The sequence below is a fragment of the Gopherus evgoodei genome, chromosome 18, assembly GCF_007399415.2.
Source record: "Gopherus evgoodei ecotype Sinaloan lineage chromosome 18, rGopEvg1_v1.p, whole genome shotgun sequence".
NCBI lineage: Eukaryota > Metazoa > Chordata > Testudines > Testudinidae > Gopherus > Gopherus evgoodei.
In genome coordinates, this window is record NC_044339.1 from 1370797 (window position 1) to 1387355 (window position 16559).

The window sequence follows — 16559 nt, forward strand, 5'->3', positions numbered from 1 at the left end:
CCCTGGGGAAGCCACAGGGTCCTGCCCCCTCACTTTGCAGTCAGACGTGACTCTCAGCCAGCCAGTAACACAGAGGTTTATTCGATGACAGGAACATGGTCTAAAACAGAGCTTGTAGATACAGTGAACCGGACCCCTCGGCCAGGTCCATTCTGGGGCCCAGCAAGCCAGACACCACCGTCTGCCCTCACTTCCTGTCCCCAGCCAGCTCCCAACTGAAAAACCCCCTCCAGCCCCTCCTTTCTGGCCTTTGTCTCTTTCCCGGGCCAGGAGGCCACCTGATCTCTTTGTTCACCTTCAGCTATTCCCTTGCAGGGTGAAGGGTCCCAGCCATTTGTTGTTAGGATACAGAGTGTCGGCAATTTATGCACGCTGGAGACTTAAGAAATGCATAGGGGAAACTGAGGCACCCACACAGTATTTAGAGGAAACATTAAGAACAGTCCCACTTCATCACAACCCCAATGCACATGCAGCCACGCTGCACAATGCAAGCATGGGCAGGCACAGGCACCGTGGCTGGGGCCCCCCCCTCCATCTCAGCACCACTGTTGGGCCAGGCTTCGCCACCCCATAAGGACAATGAGGTGTCAGCAGAACAGCCCCTTCTCCCAGCCCAAGGCAGCGCTGCAGGCTGGCCAAGGGCACCCTCTGCTGCACAGCCTGCGAATGAGAGCTGGGAGCAGCGAGGGCTTTGCCAGCACCCTGGACAGCACCAAGCTGCCTGGGGAAGCATGGGAGGGGGAACTCGGGCTCGCGCCCAGCCCTCCATGTTTCCGTGCAGAGCCAGGATTTCCTGAGGCCCCGTTCCCCTTGGTCACCTGCTGTCCATGGTACAAGGCCACTGCACGGTGTCCTGCACAGAAGGGCAGGCGCACAGGGGCCAGTGTCTCCATTAACGGCCAGACACGTGCCACGTACTGGGCTGGAACTGACCGTGAAGCTGAGGGGTGGAGAGGAATCCATCCCCGGGGTCCCTGAGCAGACAGCCGGGGGGTGGGGTGGGGATCCCCAGATCTCAGCTCAAACCAGGCTCTTTCCCAGCTTCTCCTCTCCACCCTTGCTTTGATCGCCTCCTCTCCTGCATTTCCCCTCAGCTGCCACCCACCTCAGCTCCCTGGGTCAGTCAGGGCTGTGGTGTAACCGAAGGGTCTCTGCAGCAACCCCCCATTGCTGTCTGCAGGGCGAGCTGGTTCCATCAGACTGGGGGGGATGGGAGACGATTGAGACACCGGAGCCAGTGCCTGCGGGGGCAGACAGTCAAACAAGCATTTTGGGCAGGGGGGGCCAACCTGAGCCTGAGAAGGAGCCAGAATTTACCAAAGTACATTGCCAAAGAGCCACAGTAACACGTCAGCAACCCCCCATCAGCTCCCCACCCCCAGCACTTCCCACCCACCAGCAGCCCCCCATCAGCTCCTCCACCCCCACCACCTCCCACCCACCAGCAGCCCCACGATCAGCGCCTCCCCCTCCCTTCCTGCATCTCCCGATCAGCTGTTTCCTAGAGTGCGGAAGGGTCTGGGAGGACGGGGGAGAAGCAAAGGCACGGCTGGGTGGGGGGGGGAAGGGGTGGAGTGGGGCAGGGCCTGTGGCAGAGCCAGGGGTTGAGCAGGGAGCACCCCACCCCCCGGAACACTGGGAAGTTGGCGCCTGTAGCTCCAGCCCGAGTCGGTGCTTAGACAAGGAGCCGCATATTAACCTCTGCAGAGCTGCACGTGGCTCCAGAGCCACAGGTTGGCCACACCTGACTTTGGGGGTTTCTCCCACGCTGCCCCTCGAGCCCAGCAGGCGCCACGTAAACTTCCACCCAGCTCTCACTGCCCACCTGCAGATCCCACCTTAACAAGCCCAAAGGATGGTTGGGCAGGGAGCTGCCAAGGGCACTGCCTGGCCTGCTGACAGCAATGTCTCCTTGTGCTCCCGTCTTACTTACATCGCCAGCTCCCTTGGGCCCTGACTCTGTTCCGCATTTGTACAGCACCTAGCACACTGGGGCCTGCAGCACGACTCCCAGCTGACACACACAATGCAGATGGGGAATGCCCTGGGCTCAGCTGTCCCTTTGCATAGGGGCCCAGAAGAGAATCGCTCCTGGAACAAGCTGTGCCCTGCTGGCTCCACTGCAGGGGAACCAGGCAGCCCAGCTCTGGCTCTTCTCTTCCCTAGCGGCAGTGGAGAGCTGGGCAGGCGAAGCTGCCTGCCGCTACAAATCAGCACGGAGACGCTTGGGGCAGAGATGGAGTTTTCGAGGGGGATTTTCCACTGAGTGGACAGAGCTGGGCCCATGCGACCACTTTACCCTCTCCCTGGGCTACTGGAAAGGAATTCAGATCACACACTGCTTCCCAACGCCAAGCCACCGCCCCCAAACCAGGTTCAGCGTGAATCCGAGCCTACGGCCACAGTGAATCCCTCCCCGCACACCCACCAAGCGACAGCCACTGGCCAAACCACGTCCCAGCCGTCCCCAGCCTCAGGAGCCAGCTGCGCTCGCATCGAGAGCCTGCGGGCAGGTCACCAGCCTGCAACAAGCACTGGCAAGCCGGCCTGTCGGGATCGGGATCGCAGAGTGCAGGGGTGACAGTGGGACTGGTTTTAATGTTCCCTCTGAATACTGTGGGGTGGCCTCAGCTCTGGCCGACACTCTGTCTCCTGGCAACTAATGGCCAGGCCCTCCCTCCCGCAAGGGGATGCTAAAGGTGTGGGAGAACAAAGAGATCAGGTGACCTCCTGGCCCGGGAAAGAGACACAGCACAGAAAGGAGGGGCTGGAGGTGGGTGGGGGGGGTTTGGAAGCTGGCTGGGAAATGGAGGGGACCCCAACGGGACTGTGGCCTCCCTGGGGCTCCAGATGGACCTAACTAAGGGAGGTCCTGTTGTCTGTACTGGCAAGACCTGTTTTGGACTGTGTTCCTGCCGTCTATTTTACTGGCTGGCTGAGAGTTACGTCTGACTGTGAAGTGGGGGTGCAGGACCTGGTGGCTTCCCCAGGACTCCACCTGGGTGGACTCGCTGTGGGAAGCACTCGGAGGGGAATATGCTGAATGCTCCAAGGTCAAACCCAGGAGGTGAAGACGTGTGAGCTTCTTGCCCTGCAGACAGTCTGCTCCAAGGGAGAGGAGGCTCCTCAAAGTCCTGCCTGGCTTTGTGGGGAGCAGTTCCAGAGCATCGCCCAGGGACTCCATGACATCAAGCCACCAGGGCCCACCGGCCCAGTCCGGGACGTTCACCAGCCAGCCAGGTCAAAGGGCTTGTCTCTCATGGGAGGGGAGCAGGTGGAATACACTGGGCCAAAGTGTAGACGTGACAATGTCCCATAGCGAAGGGCAGGAACGGCTGAGCAGGGGCGGCCACAGCCTCGCATTTCCCATCCCTGCTACTGGCACCAGCCCAGCCAGGCCTCAAAGAGTCCAAAGTTTTGCAACCAACTGCTCCAAGTGCTGCATGTGGGGCTGCTATGTGCAGCCATGAGGGGCAGTGCAGGAGCTGGGCACTCCAGGAGCACCAACACTGCTGCCTTGTGTAGGCAGCCCCCAGATGACCTGCCATGTGCCTTCTGCTAAGCAGCAGGTGATCAGAGGAGCCCCCACCCACAGCTCTAAGCACAGCTCTGATCCAGAGCTTGGCTGGGGAGGCAGCGGTTGCCTCTGGGGTGGAGCACAACGAGGACGGCTATAACTGTGGGTGTGTTTGCAAGCCAGGGCATGGTGCTGCCCCCATCTGAACAGCCGCCAGTTCAAATTCTATCAGTGCCTGCCTGGGAGGGAGCCGTGGCTGGTGATGGACCCGTGATGTGATCAACATTTAGGTGTCATGACCCTTCAAAGCCAGCTGTGGGGTGGAAGGGCAGACGGGTGCCCTCTACAGCCAGAGCCAAGCAATTAGGGGTCCCAGCGGATATGGCACCTTCTCCCTGCTGGTCAGACTAGCCTAGAGAAGACAAAGACCTTTGCCCAACCAGTCCCCACGGGGCTGCATTTAACGGGCCAGAGAGAGGCCCTTGGTGGGAGATGCTGGCACTGCTGAGTGCCACGCCCGGGGGGCAGGAGGTGAAAAGCCGCTCATGAGGTGTCTACTGGGATCGTGGCTTGGGCTCTGGGCTGAGCCAGGAGCCAGCACTCCAGGCGTTAAATCCTTTCCTCAGCATGCAGCCCGACTGGGCAGTGACACTCAGGGGAGGGGGCGTACGCTCAGCAGAGCAGCACTGGGAGAGCTAACGAAGCCATTGCTGTGGCACCCCAAGGCAATGTGGGCACTGACTGCTCTTCCCTGCTAGATGGGTATGACTGCCAGGACCAGCCGGAGCAGATGCTGCACTCAGCGGGCATCCCTCCAGTGTCCTCCTTGGGCTCCCAGCCCTGGGGGAAGAGGGTCCTTGGCTCTGAAACCAGCTGTTCACTGCAGCTGCTCTCGGCTCCTTTCTGGCTGCGAAGGGCTTTGCACATGTCTGCTGCTGCAGCAGGAGGGATCCCGGCTAAGGGCAGGCAGCCTGGAGTGTCACCCTGGGAAGGGAGTCAGGCAAGCAAAGACGCTGACTTCGGGGGGAGCTGGATTCAGGCTACAGTGGGCAAGCCATGCTGGGCCCAATTTGTCCCCAAAGAAGCCTGTGTCTCCAGGGGCTTGACACCCAGGAGAGGTTTGGCCCAAGCAGCCAGGGCTACGAAGGGGTTTTCTTTGCAATGGATTCAGAGCTGACCTTGGAGGTTCTTCACCAGCAGGCGCCTGGTGAGGACTCCCCAGGCAGCTCACTGTGTCTGCAGCGTTAGGGTCCGAGGTGCCCTGCGTGTCTCGCACAGACAGACCCCTGCTCCTACGGATGGGGATTCCTGGGAGCGCAGCCTCATCTGCCACAGACCCGATGGCTCAGCAGGGGTGAGTCCAAACCTAGCCAACCCGGCTCAGGCACCGGGGGCATAACCAGGGGGCCTCCATTCAGCAGCCCACCCAGCAAATCCATTGCATGTGGATCAAGAAGCTGTGCAAGGTCTAACGTGATCACATGCAGCACCACTGTGGTCAGCAAGTCCTTTGCCAGCCTATCCTGCTCGCTGGGCCTGGGGCCATGCCAGCAACCTGGCACACACTTGGGAGCCACTGCCCAGCCAGAGTCACGCACACAGCAGAGAACCCAGCGCCAGAACAGCCCCCTCCTCCCACACTCCTGCAGCGCCACACCCAGGAAACCAGCAGGCAGAGCTCGCAGGGAAGGCCCTTGGGGCCCTGAGCCAGCACTGCGGGGCGTGGGCAGGGCCACGCAGCAGCTCAGCGAGAGCAGCGTGGGTGCGAGTGACAGAACAGCAGTGCCAAGAGGGGAATGAGTCACCCAGAGAGACCCCGGGGGTATGCAACCATGCCAGGCAGGCACGCACCACTGTATCATCAGGCCTGGCAGGGTGCCCTGCTGCAGGGCTGGGCGGTGCCAGGAGAGGATGGCACAGAATGAGATTTGACACCACTGTGCCATGAGTACCTGCTCCAAGAGATCCAGACGGGTGCCCGGGGCACCCCTCCCAGCCGGGCCAGTTCTGCACAGACCTTCATGCATCTCCTTCCAGACGAGAGGCTGCTGTGCACTGACACGAGTGTCACCAGGCCTCTCCTACCCATGTCCTTTGGCCTTAGCCCCAGCCCCAAGGCGAGGCGCCATCTTGCCCTGCCCTCCACCTGGAGTTAGCTCACCCCAGCGCGGGCAGAGCGGGGCCGGGCAGGGGCAGCGCCTGGTGTGGAGGAAACACAATTGTTAGCAGCATTAAAAGCTCCTTCCCCCTGGTGTTCTCCCATTTCCTGTTCGCACCGACAGGCCCCACGGCCCGGTCAGATGGGGCAGCAGGGCACTTAGGGAGCTCAGCCCTTGCCCTTCTGGGGTTCTGGGAGAGAGGGTGTGACTGACCCAGAGCCCCCCCAGGCTTGGATGAAGGCAGAATGTTAAACTGAAAGATAGCACAGCCCTGCATGCGCCCCAGCCCCTGCAGAGCACCCTACCACACTCCTCCAGTGTGAGTGTAAGTTACCGGGGAGACAACAGCTCCCAGGAGAAACACCACAACTATATATAACCTGTGCATACACCCCTCCTTCCAATGCACCCCTCCCATGCCAACATCCTCTTCTTCCAACGCACCCGTCCCCCGCCAACCTGCCATCCCCGCACACACACACACACACACACACACACACACACACACACACACACACACACAGAGCACTGCCAGCCCCAGCGTACAATACGCATGTGACAAGATCTCCACAAAATCAGGAATTGGCTTCAAATCATGAGGTTTAAAATCTCTCTTCATTTCCGTCACCCTGAGTGCTCTGCCCCTGCACGCTGATTTCAAGCTGCCGAGCACCAGGAACTTTTTTTAAAAACTAAAGCAAGAGTCTCACCGCAGGACCTGACTCCTAGAGCTGGGGCTGGAAGAGAAACCAAAAACTGTGAGACTTTCTGAAGCACTTAGAGGAGAGGAAAGTGATCAGGAACAGTCAACATGGATTCACCAAGGGCAAGTCATGCCTGACTAATCTAATTGCCTTCTATGAGGAGAAAACTAGCTCTGTGGATGAGGGGAGAGCAGTGGATGTGTTATTCCTTGACTTTAGCAAACCTTTTGATACAGTCTCCCACAGTGTTCTTGCCGGCAAGTTAAAGAAGTATGGGCTGGATGAATGGACTATAAGGTGGATAGAAAGCTGGATAGATCGTCGGGCTCAACGAGTAGGTATCAATGTCTCAATGTCTAGTTGGCAGCCAGTATCAAGTGGAGTGCCCCAAGGGTCGGTCCTGGGGCTGGTTTTGTTCATTATCTTCATTAATGATCTGGAAGATGGTGTGGATTGTACCCTCAGCAAGTTTGCAGATGACACTAAACTGGGAGGAGAGGTAGATATGCTGGAGGGTAGGGACAGGATACAGAGGGACCTAGACAAATTAAGAGAATTGGGCCAAAAGAAATCTGATGAGGTGTGACGACCTGGGACTGTTCTTACTGTGGTCTTTGAATACTGAGTGGGGGGTGTTGGCCTGGGAGGACGGTCTGCATTGGGGAATGGGAGACTGGCTGGAGGGAGGAGACCTGAGCATGTAACGTGAGAACCCAGGAAGGGGTTAGAGGCCAGGTGACATCTTTGCCTGGGAAACTGAACAAAGGCTGAGTGAGAGGCTGGGGGGAGTTTTTCAGCTTGGAAGCTGGCTGGGAAATGGAGATCTCCGCCCCACGGGGGCTCGGGCCTCCCTGGGGCTCCAGATGGACCTGATTTAAGGGGGTCCTGTTGTCTGTACCGGCAGGACCAGTTTTGGACTGTGTTCCTGTCATCTAAATAAACCTTCTGTGTTACTGGCTGGCTGAGAGTCACGTCTGACTGTGAAGTGGGGGTGCAGGACCCTGTGGCTTCCCCAGGACCCTGCCTGGGCGGACTCACTGTGGGAAGCACACGGAAGGGCACACGCTGAATGCTCCTAGGAGACACCCAGGAGGTGAAGCTGTGTGAGCTTCTTGCCCTGGAGACAGTCTGCTCTGATGGAGAGGAGGCTCCCCAAAGTCCTGCCTGGCTTTTTGGGGAATAGTTCCAGAGCATCGCCCGGGGACTCCATGACATGAGGTTCAACAAGGACAAATGCAGAGTCCTGCGCTTAGGAAGAAAGAATCCCATTCACTGTTACAGACTAGGGACCGAGTGGCTAGGCAGCAGTTCTGCAGAAAAGGACCTAGGCGTTACAGTGGACAAGAAGCTGGATATGAGTCAGCTGTGTGCCCTCATTGCCAAGAAGGCTAATGGCATTTTGGGCTGTATAAGTAGGGGCCTTGCCAGCAGATCGAGGGACGTGATCATTCCCTTCTATTCAACATTGGTGAGGCCTCATCTGGAGTACTGTGTCCAGTTTTGGGCCCCACACTACAAGAAGGATGTGGAAAAACTGGAAAGAGTCCAGCGAAGGGCAACAAAAATGATTAGGGGGCTGGAGCACACAATTTATGAGGAGAGGCTGAGGGAACTGGGATTGTTTAGTCTGCACATGCCAGTGATACATTGTAACGTTTTTAGAAGGTCTCTTTCTATACGTCTATAATATATAACTAAACTATTGTTGTATGTAAAGTAAATAAGGTTTTTAAAATGTTTAAGAAGCTTCATTTAAAATTAAATTAAAATGCAAAGCCCCCTGGGCTGGTGGCCAGGACCTGGGCAGTGAGAGTGCTACTGAAAATCAGCTCGTGTGCCACCTTCAGCCCCCGTGCCATAGGCTGCCTACCCCTGAGCTCGGTTGTTTTCAGTGGTGGCAGATGACAGAGCAAAGAGCAGTGGTCTCAAGTTGTAGTGGGGGAGGTCTAGGTTGGATATTAGGAAACACTATTTCACTAGGAGGGTGATGAAGCACTGGAATGGGTTTTCTAGGGAGGTGGTGGAATCTCCATCCTTAGCAGTTTTTAAGGTCAGGCTTGACAAAGCCCTGGCTGGGATGATTTAGTTGGGAATTGGTCCAGCTTTGAGCCGGGGGTTGGACTAGATACCTCCTGAGGTCCCTTCCAACCCTGATATTCTATTAAAACCCTACAAGACCCAGCAAGAGCTGACTGCACGGCCCCCCCAATCCACTCGTCAGAAGGGCATATGCACACATGTTGTGTGTGTGCACACACACACACCCTGTACATGTACACACACATTCACAGTATTTGCACACATGCATGCACACACGCACACCATGTGCACACCCATGCAGGCATATGCACGCGCACACCCATGCATGCACACGTGTGCACGCACACCCCCTGTATGTGCACACCCATGCATGCGCACACCCACACCCTGTACATGCACTCATACACACGCGCTCACGCATGCACCTCCTGTACGTGCACACACACACACACCCTGTATGTATACACACACACACACACACCCCTAAACACACATGCACCCCCATACATACGCACACACCTCCCACTATGCACCTGCACACCCAGCTCAACACCCAGCAAACCACTACTCCAGCTCAGCACGGGGACCCACCCCACCCTCCCTCCAGCCACCCCCTGACACCCTCCATTAGCACCACCCCTGGCTTCTCTGGTCCCAGGGCTGCCCAGGTGCTCGAGACCCAGCCCAGTGGATTCAGGCCAGTCCATGAGCTCTCTGGAGATGGGCCCCAGGCCTGGGTGGAAGAGAAGGGATGAGCTGGGGTTTAGGTCTGGCTGCCCCTAGGGGCAGATCCTCCAGAGAGCTTGGCACACCAGGAGAGGCTCCTTTGGCAAACCCACCCCAGGTGCCGGCACGGAGCAGCTGGACTGCTGTCCCCGAGCCTCTCGGTGGGAGAGGCTGGTACGTAGTGCTTGGGAAACCCTGGCTGTGGGCTGGAGACACAGCACCAGACCCCCGCCCCACCCAGTGCCACAAGCCAGCAGAGCTCTCCTGGCTGCAGCACAGCTCCACTCCAGACACGGGTCTGGCCCATGGAGAGCAGCAGAGGACGGATGGAGAAATGCTCCAGCCTCGAACACCCCATCCTGTCCCTGTACCTGGCAGCACTGGTGGGGTGGCAGGAGACACCAGTGCACCATCCCCAGGATGGGGTGCGAGCATGGCTCTGGGAAACGTCAATGGGGAGATTTCTCTGGGGAGGGAGATCAAAAGCACCTCGCCCACCCTGCAGCTCCCCCTTTGTCTGGCTGTGCAGGTGGCTGCTTGTCCTGGTTACAGAGCGACTGGCCTGGCCCTGCCTGCAGCTAGAGAACCGGTCCATCTCTAGGTGAGAGCAACCAGATCGTCTCCGCTGAACACTGCCCGGCCCTGGCCCTGCACACGGAGCCCATCAGAGAACGCAGCAGCCTCGCAGCCCACGGGAGCCGGGGGCTCAGTGCCAATGGCAGGGCAGTGGGTCAAGGAGATGTCCCGCGATAGTCCTGGCAAGGGACCCACACGCTGCAGAGGAAGCAAAACTCCCCCAAGGGCCCTGCCAATCTCCTCCCGCCAGCACCCAGGCTGACCCAGTAGGCCCTGATCACATGACAAAAACCAGGCAAGTCCCTGAGAGAAAGAATGCGCAGTGCCACCTCAGACCCCTGGCCCACCTCACCCAGCATCCCAGCACTAGACCTGATGCTTCAGAGGATGGAGATTGAAAAAATCCTTCCAGAATATACTGGTGGGGGGGAGAGAGAATTCCTTCCTGAGCCCTGCCAATGCCAATTGAAACCCTGAAGCATGAGTGTTAGAAGATAAAGATGTAAACCAGAGGTGAGCAGCAGGCTGCTGAGCACTGCTCCCCACCATCCAAGCAACCCCTCATAAAATTGCATGCACAAATATGTCCAAAAATCAAGGCCTGCGCTCTGACCCCTTCCCCCCTCCCGATGCTCATCGCACATTCCTTCCAGAGCGGTGCCAGCTGCAGAGCTGCAGCTGCACAAATGAAGGAGCCAATGCCACAGACTACACCAGCTCCGCTAGAAAACTCGGGTGCAGGGAGCCTGGGGACAGAAAACCAACAAGGCCTGAGAGCTCTGGCAAGCAGCAGGGAGGAAGGACTCCGGAAAAGCTGTCCATGCGACTGGCCCTGCAATGGCCGAGGCAAAGTGCACCAGGTTTGTATGGAACAGGCACTCACAGGGCCTCCCATCTGGTCACTGAGAGACAGGTGCCAAGGGGCAAAGGCCCCCCAAGGCTTGAAATGTGGTGGGGGAGTGCCGATGTAACAAATTAATGCAAAGCAACCCAGCAAGAGGGGCAGGGAGCACAGTGCCAAGCAAACACCGAGACAGCCAGCAGGGAACTGAGCCCCACAGCAACGGGAGACACTGCAGCAGCCTCCCACGGCTTGGCTCGGGGCGCAAGACAGAGACGCTTGGGCAGACGGTGAGATGGAAGTGCAAAGAATGGGACTGTGGGAGAGAGGAGTGTGAATGGAGAGTCAGCGCGTGAGGAGCCCGGGCGCACTGGTGTGCGAGTGCACGTGCACACATCGCTGGCGGGTCAGGCTCCGTGCATGCAGCGTGTGCAGACAGCATGGGTGTGCAGTGCATGTGCTAGGTGCGGGCGGAAGCACGCTGCACACGGCTGTATGCTGAGAGCCCGCGTGCCCACAGCCTGGCTGAGTGAGTGGATGAGACAGAGCCAGGCCATGCAGCTTGCGCCGGCCGATTGCTGTATGGTCCCTGCGTGCGCCTCTTGGGGGGCAGGGGGGGAGAGAAGGGCAGTGAGAAAGAAGGTAAAGAGCAGGGGGAAGGGGCAGTTTGTTTGCACCCAGGCAAGTTCGGCAGCAGCAGCCCAAAGAAAGTCTCACCATAGCTCTGCCAGTGCCCCTCAATCCCGACCCACAGCCCCCTCATCCAGCCCTGTCCCCGCCAGCTCTGCCAGTGCCCCTCCATCCCGACCCGCAGCCCCCTCCTCATCCAGCCCTGTCCCCGCCAGCTCTGCCAGTGCCCCTCCATCCCGACCCGCAGCCCCTCCTCATTCACCTCTGCCCCCCCCAGCTCTGCCAGTTCTCCTCAATCCCGACCCGCAGCCCCCTCCTCATCCAGCCCTGTCCTCCCCAGCTCTGCCAGTGCCCCTCAATCCCAACCCACAGCCCCCTCCTCATCCAGCTCTGTCCCCGCCAGCTCTGCCAGTGCCCCTCCATCCCGACCCGCAGCCCCTCCTCATCCAGCCCTGTCCCCGCCAGCTCTGCCAGTGCCCCTCCATCCCAACCCGCAGCCCCCTCCTCATCCAGCCCTGTCCCCCCCAGCTCTGCCTGTGCCCCTCCATCCCGACCCGCAGCCCCCTCCTCATCCAGTCCTGTCCCCTCCAGCTCTGCCAGTGCCACTCCATCCCGACCCGCAGCCCCTCCTCATTCACCTCTGCCCCCCCCAGCTCTGCCAGTTCCCCTCAATCCCGACCCGCAGCCCCCTTCTCATCCAGCCCTGTCCTCCCCAGCTCTGCCAGTGCCCCTCAATCCCGACCCGCAGCCCCCTCCTCATCCAGCCCTGTCCCCGCCAGCTCTGCCAGCGTCCCTCAATCCCGACCCACAGCCCCCTCCTCATCCAGCCCTGTCCCCCCCAGTTCTGCCGGTGCCCCTCAATCCTGACCCGCAGCCCCTCCTCATCCAGCTCTGTCCCCGCCAGCGCCCCTCAATCCAGACCCACAGCCCCCTCCTCATCCAGCTCTGTCCCCGCCAGCGCCCCTCAATCCCGACCCACAGCCCCCTCCTCATCCAGCTCTGTCCCCCGCAGCTCTGCCAGTGCCCCTCAATCCCGACCCGCAGCCCCCTCCTCATCCAGCTCTGTCCCCCGCAGCTCTGCCAGTGCCCCTCAATCCTGACCCGCAGCCCCCTTCTCATCCAGCCCTGTCCCCTCCAGCTGTGCCAGCACCCCTCAATCCTGACCCGCAGCCCCCGGCTCGTCCAGCCCTGCCCCTCCCAGCACCCCAAATCTCAACCCACAGCCCCCTACACATCTAGCCATCCCCCCCACAGTTCTGCCAGTGCCCCTCAATCCCAACTCCCTGCAACAGCACATGCTGGCCAGAGGCTGATCTAACCAAGCACTAAGGATCAGCCCTGGCCTGAGGGTGGGGGCTTGCTGGTCTGAACCAGCCCATTTAGCACCACTCTCCCTGATGCTGCCCAATCCCACCACTGCCACCAGCACCCATAAAGCACTGAGAGCAGTAGCTCTCATCCCAGAGCAGGCTGCGACCCCGGCCCAGGCCGGTTTGTGCAATGCAGCACGTGACAAAGAGCCTTCCCGACCCCAGCAGTCCCTAGCCTGCTGGTGGGTATTGCCTGACACAAGCGAAGAGCCAGGCTCCCACCTTTATGCGAATCTTGTGCACCCAGCTCCTTCCATTGTCAGATAGCACAGAAATACCACGCTGAGCTGCAGTCTAGGATCCAGGACACCTGGGTTCTATTCAAGGCTCTGATACTGATTCCCTGAATGCCCGGGGACCAGTCACCTTCCCCCTCTGTCAACAGGGACTGAAAAAACCAACCCACCTGGGCAAAGAGCTTTGAGATCCTCAGAGAACAGGGGCAGGCAGCCTGGAGCTTCCCCTAACTGGGAGAGAGCAGCGCTACCCTCGCAAAAGCGGAAGTGACTCTGGGATGCACATTGGGAAGGGATCGCTGGGCACCAGCCACAACGTCTTCCTCCCTCCTTCACCTGGCAGGCACCAGCTGTCCTAATGCCCTGCGGGAACCCGTCCAGTAACTCAACCCTACGCAGCCTAACGCAGGGCTCCTCTTGATGGTAACAAGCACACAGATCAAGGTCACAATCAGCTCGGAAACCCAGCACACACGCCCATCAAGGAGCCGCACCACGCAGAGACAAGGAGATTTCAAATGCTCCTTTCCCCAGTGGTCCATGTGCCACATTCCCCTGTAACTCTTGCCAGCTGTGGGAGCTCAGCTGGGCACACTGCAGCCTCTGGAGGACAAGGAAAGGCCTGGCAGAACATTTCTGCCCATTCTCACACCCTGGAAATCTCTCCCCTCTGTCACGTTCCCCCTGCCAAGCCCAGCTCCACCAGCCCAGAACAGCTGTATGCACTTCACCAGGCACCACTGGGGGCTGGACAAGGGAAGCCAGCCCTGGCCTGACACACAATGGGAAGCCAAGTGCTCCGATCTGCAGCAGGCCAGATTTCACTGGGCATTTGCCCTGCTTGTTGTGCAGGAAGGAGGTGGCTCCTGGCCAGCTCACGGAATCAGAGGGGAAGCAAGTCCTTTCACCTCTAGGTCACCAGTCTGAGTCCTGTCCAGAATTGTAGCCACAGAGCTTCCCCGGGGTGAAGTGAATTGGGGAACTCTCGCTTCAGCGGATCCAGAGCTGCCAAGGAGTGAACGGGCCATAGGTTTGGGACTCACCTGGGCCCTGCAGAATGTCCTGAGCATTATTACCCTGCTGGCTCTGTATGGGTCCCCCTGGGCTCAGCAGATGCTGTCTGGGACCCATGTCCTGGTGGAGAGACCAGTAGCTAAAGTACCGGCCATGGGGGCCTTGTGCGAGCTGCCACGCGGTCTGCATGTGCCCACGCTAGGAACCCTCATCCTGTGCGCGCCAAGGGTGGCATGGCAGCTGCGCATGCCTGGCAGGGTGGGCACAGCTGGCTAGTCAGGACCAGCAAAGCGATCCCCAGCTCTGCTTGAAGGGTGCTCCAGCGCCCCCTCTGGCCCATGGACTACACACAGAGCTGCTGGTTCTCGCCCCACTAGCCCAGGGAGGTTGGGCTGGGCTGGGCTGCCCTGTCCAGCTGGAGCAAGGCCCCAGGGAAGCAGGGTCGCTCTGGCCGGCGCCAGGACTCACCTTGCTGAGGCAGCAGGAGGCACTGGGGCAGAGTGAGCCTTGGCACAGGCAGTACCAGCAGGAGCAGCTGGTGCCAACGCGCCAGCACCCGCAGCACAGCTGGATTCCTGTCCCTAAGGCAACAAGCCCTTCCCAGCCTGCACCCAGGGCTGCGGTGGGTGGGACACCCGGGAGGGGGCTTCGCTTCCCCTGCGCATTGCGAGGGGGGTGGTAACATGGGTCCCCTGGGGAGCTCCACGCCCCCGCGGCTTCAGGAGCTGCCAGCCGTGTGGGGAGCGCGGGGGTGGGGGGGAGGCAGCTCCACCCACAGCCCAGCTCAGAGAACGGGGCCGGCGAACACCCCCAAATCCAAGCCCCGGCCTCTGCCCATCTCGGGGCGCGTCAGCCCGGCGGGCGAGCCGCACCGTCCGTGCGGGCAAAGACGGGAAACTGACGGGAGGGGAGGCGACTTGCCCGAAACCGGGGTTGGTCGAGCCGAGAAAGGGGACCCAGAAGTCCGGCGGGGGGGGTCTCTTACCGCAGCCGGCGATGCCGAGCCGTGCCGTGCCGTGCCGTGCGGTGCGCTCCCCGGCGCAGCCGCTGCAGCTCTGAGCCGAGCGAGGCAGAGCCCGGCGCGTCACGTGAGCCAGCCCAGCCCGGCCCGGCCCGGCGCTGCCATTGGCCCCTGGCCCCGGCCCCCGGGCCGAACGCCGGGTGCAGCCGGCGGCACGGGCCAGCCTGCCCCGGGAGCTGTGCGGAGCAGGGTGCAGGCCCTGGGCACTTCCCCTGTCATCCGGGCCAGCCCCGGCCCCTCAATCCCCCGTGCGCTCAGCTGCGCACAGATCGCTGCTCTCACCCAGAGGCAGCTGCATTTGCGGAGCGGGGGCTCACACTCTGGCTCTCAGAGAGAGCAACATCGGGGCAGGGAGAAGGGCCCTGATCCTGTGAGGTGCTCAGCACCCTCAGCAACCACTGCCATCAACAGGGCGAGGGCGCTGAGCACCAGGCAGGACAGGGAGGCTCCAGAATGAAAAGAGAAAGGCTCTGGCCCGTCTCAGCAGACCCCGGCTCAGGTCCCTGCTCTGGGTGACCTTGGGCAAATCATGTCACCTATGCTGAGTCTCCGAAATGCTGAGCTTTCAAACCCCCCCCCCCCCCAGCGGCTGGTGTGCTCGACCTCTGCTAGGCCGCTCTGCACAGGGCAGGCTCCAACCCCCTCCCCCCAAGGGATGGGGGCAGGGAAGGGGCTGCCAGCCTCAATTAGTCTCCAGTATCAGCATTGGGCCAAAGGAGAGCTCCACTCGGGGGCCTGTTGGAGGCAGGGAAAGGAGCTGTAGGCTGGCTGCGGGTGTCACAGCGATGGCAGTGAGAGCGGGGCAGAAATGGCAGTGGGGGTGGGGCATCGAGAAGAGCAACAGGGTGCTTGGGGGGGATGCTCAGAGGGGTCTAGCTTCCATCCAGAGGGTAAGAAAGGAAGGGCTAATTGTAGGGGATACGCTTGAAAAGCAGCATGTAAACAGAACTGGGAGAGCGGGAAGCTGCAGATTGGGAACAAAGGGCATCAGCAGAGCTATTGTGGGTGAAATATCTGCATTGCTAAGGACTCCAGAGTAGGGAGCTCAGGGCCCCCAAGCCCTCCACCAGGGCAGGTGCTTCGAAGCCGTCTACAAGTTGCAAAGTAACATCCTGTGAAGACTTGGCCTTGCACCAGCCATTTCAAAGGCAGGCGGGAGAGAGGGAAAGGGGCCGGCCTGTATCTGATGAACCCTCTGGGGGCCTGGGGTCAGCCATGACTGTGTGGGGAGAGGGCACCCTACTGAAAACTCAGCGCCATCCTGCAGGGGCTGGGTTTCCCTTGGAGGTCCCCCATCCACACCCTGATTAGGACCCACCCTAACTAGTACAAGCAGCCCAGGGCATGTGGCTTTTGGTATCCGGCATGGGGTGGGTGACCAGACATTCCATTTAGGCCAGGACATAGGGTGACCAGACAGCAAGTGTGAAAAATCGGGACAGGGGGTAGGGGGTAATTGGAGCCTCTATAAGAAAAAGAGCCAAAAATTGGGATTGTGCCTATAAAACTAGGACATCTGGTTGCCCTACCAGGACAGTCCCTGTTTAAGCCCTGTCCCAGCCATCTGGCTTGATCAGTTGGCAAGAGGAAATGGGACAAATGCCCACTTTTGTGAAAAAGTGGGGTGAGGTGTAGAGGAACGTGGTGGGGAGGGAGCAGAGATGCCAGCCCAACGTGGTGTGGGAGGCAGCCAGAGGTGAAAGTAAGCTGGTACCCTCCAGT

At 59.9% G+C, this 16559-nt stretch overlaps 1 protein-coding gene across 1 annotated transcript in view; it reads right to left on the bottom strand.

Moving 5' to 3' along the window:
- The window catches only part of RAP1GAP (RAP1 GTPase activating protein), a 214217-nt gene extending 199349 nt beyond the window's left edge, over positions 1-14868 (bottom strand). The window contains exon 1 of the mRNA XM_030537282.1: positions 14802-14868. The gene's annotated coding sequence lies outside the window, so the exon portion shown is untranslated. The remainder of the gene's footprint in view (positions 1-14801) is intronic.
- Between the last annotated feature and the right edge of the window lie 1691 nt (positions 14869-16559).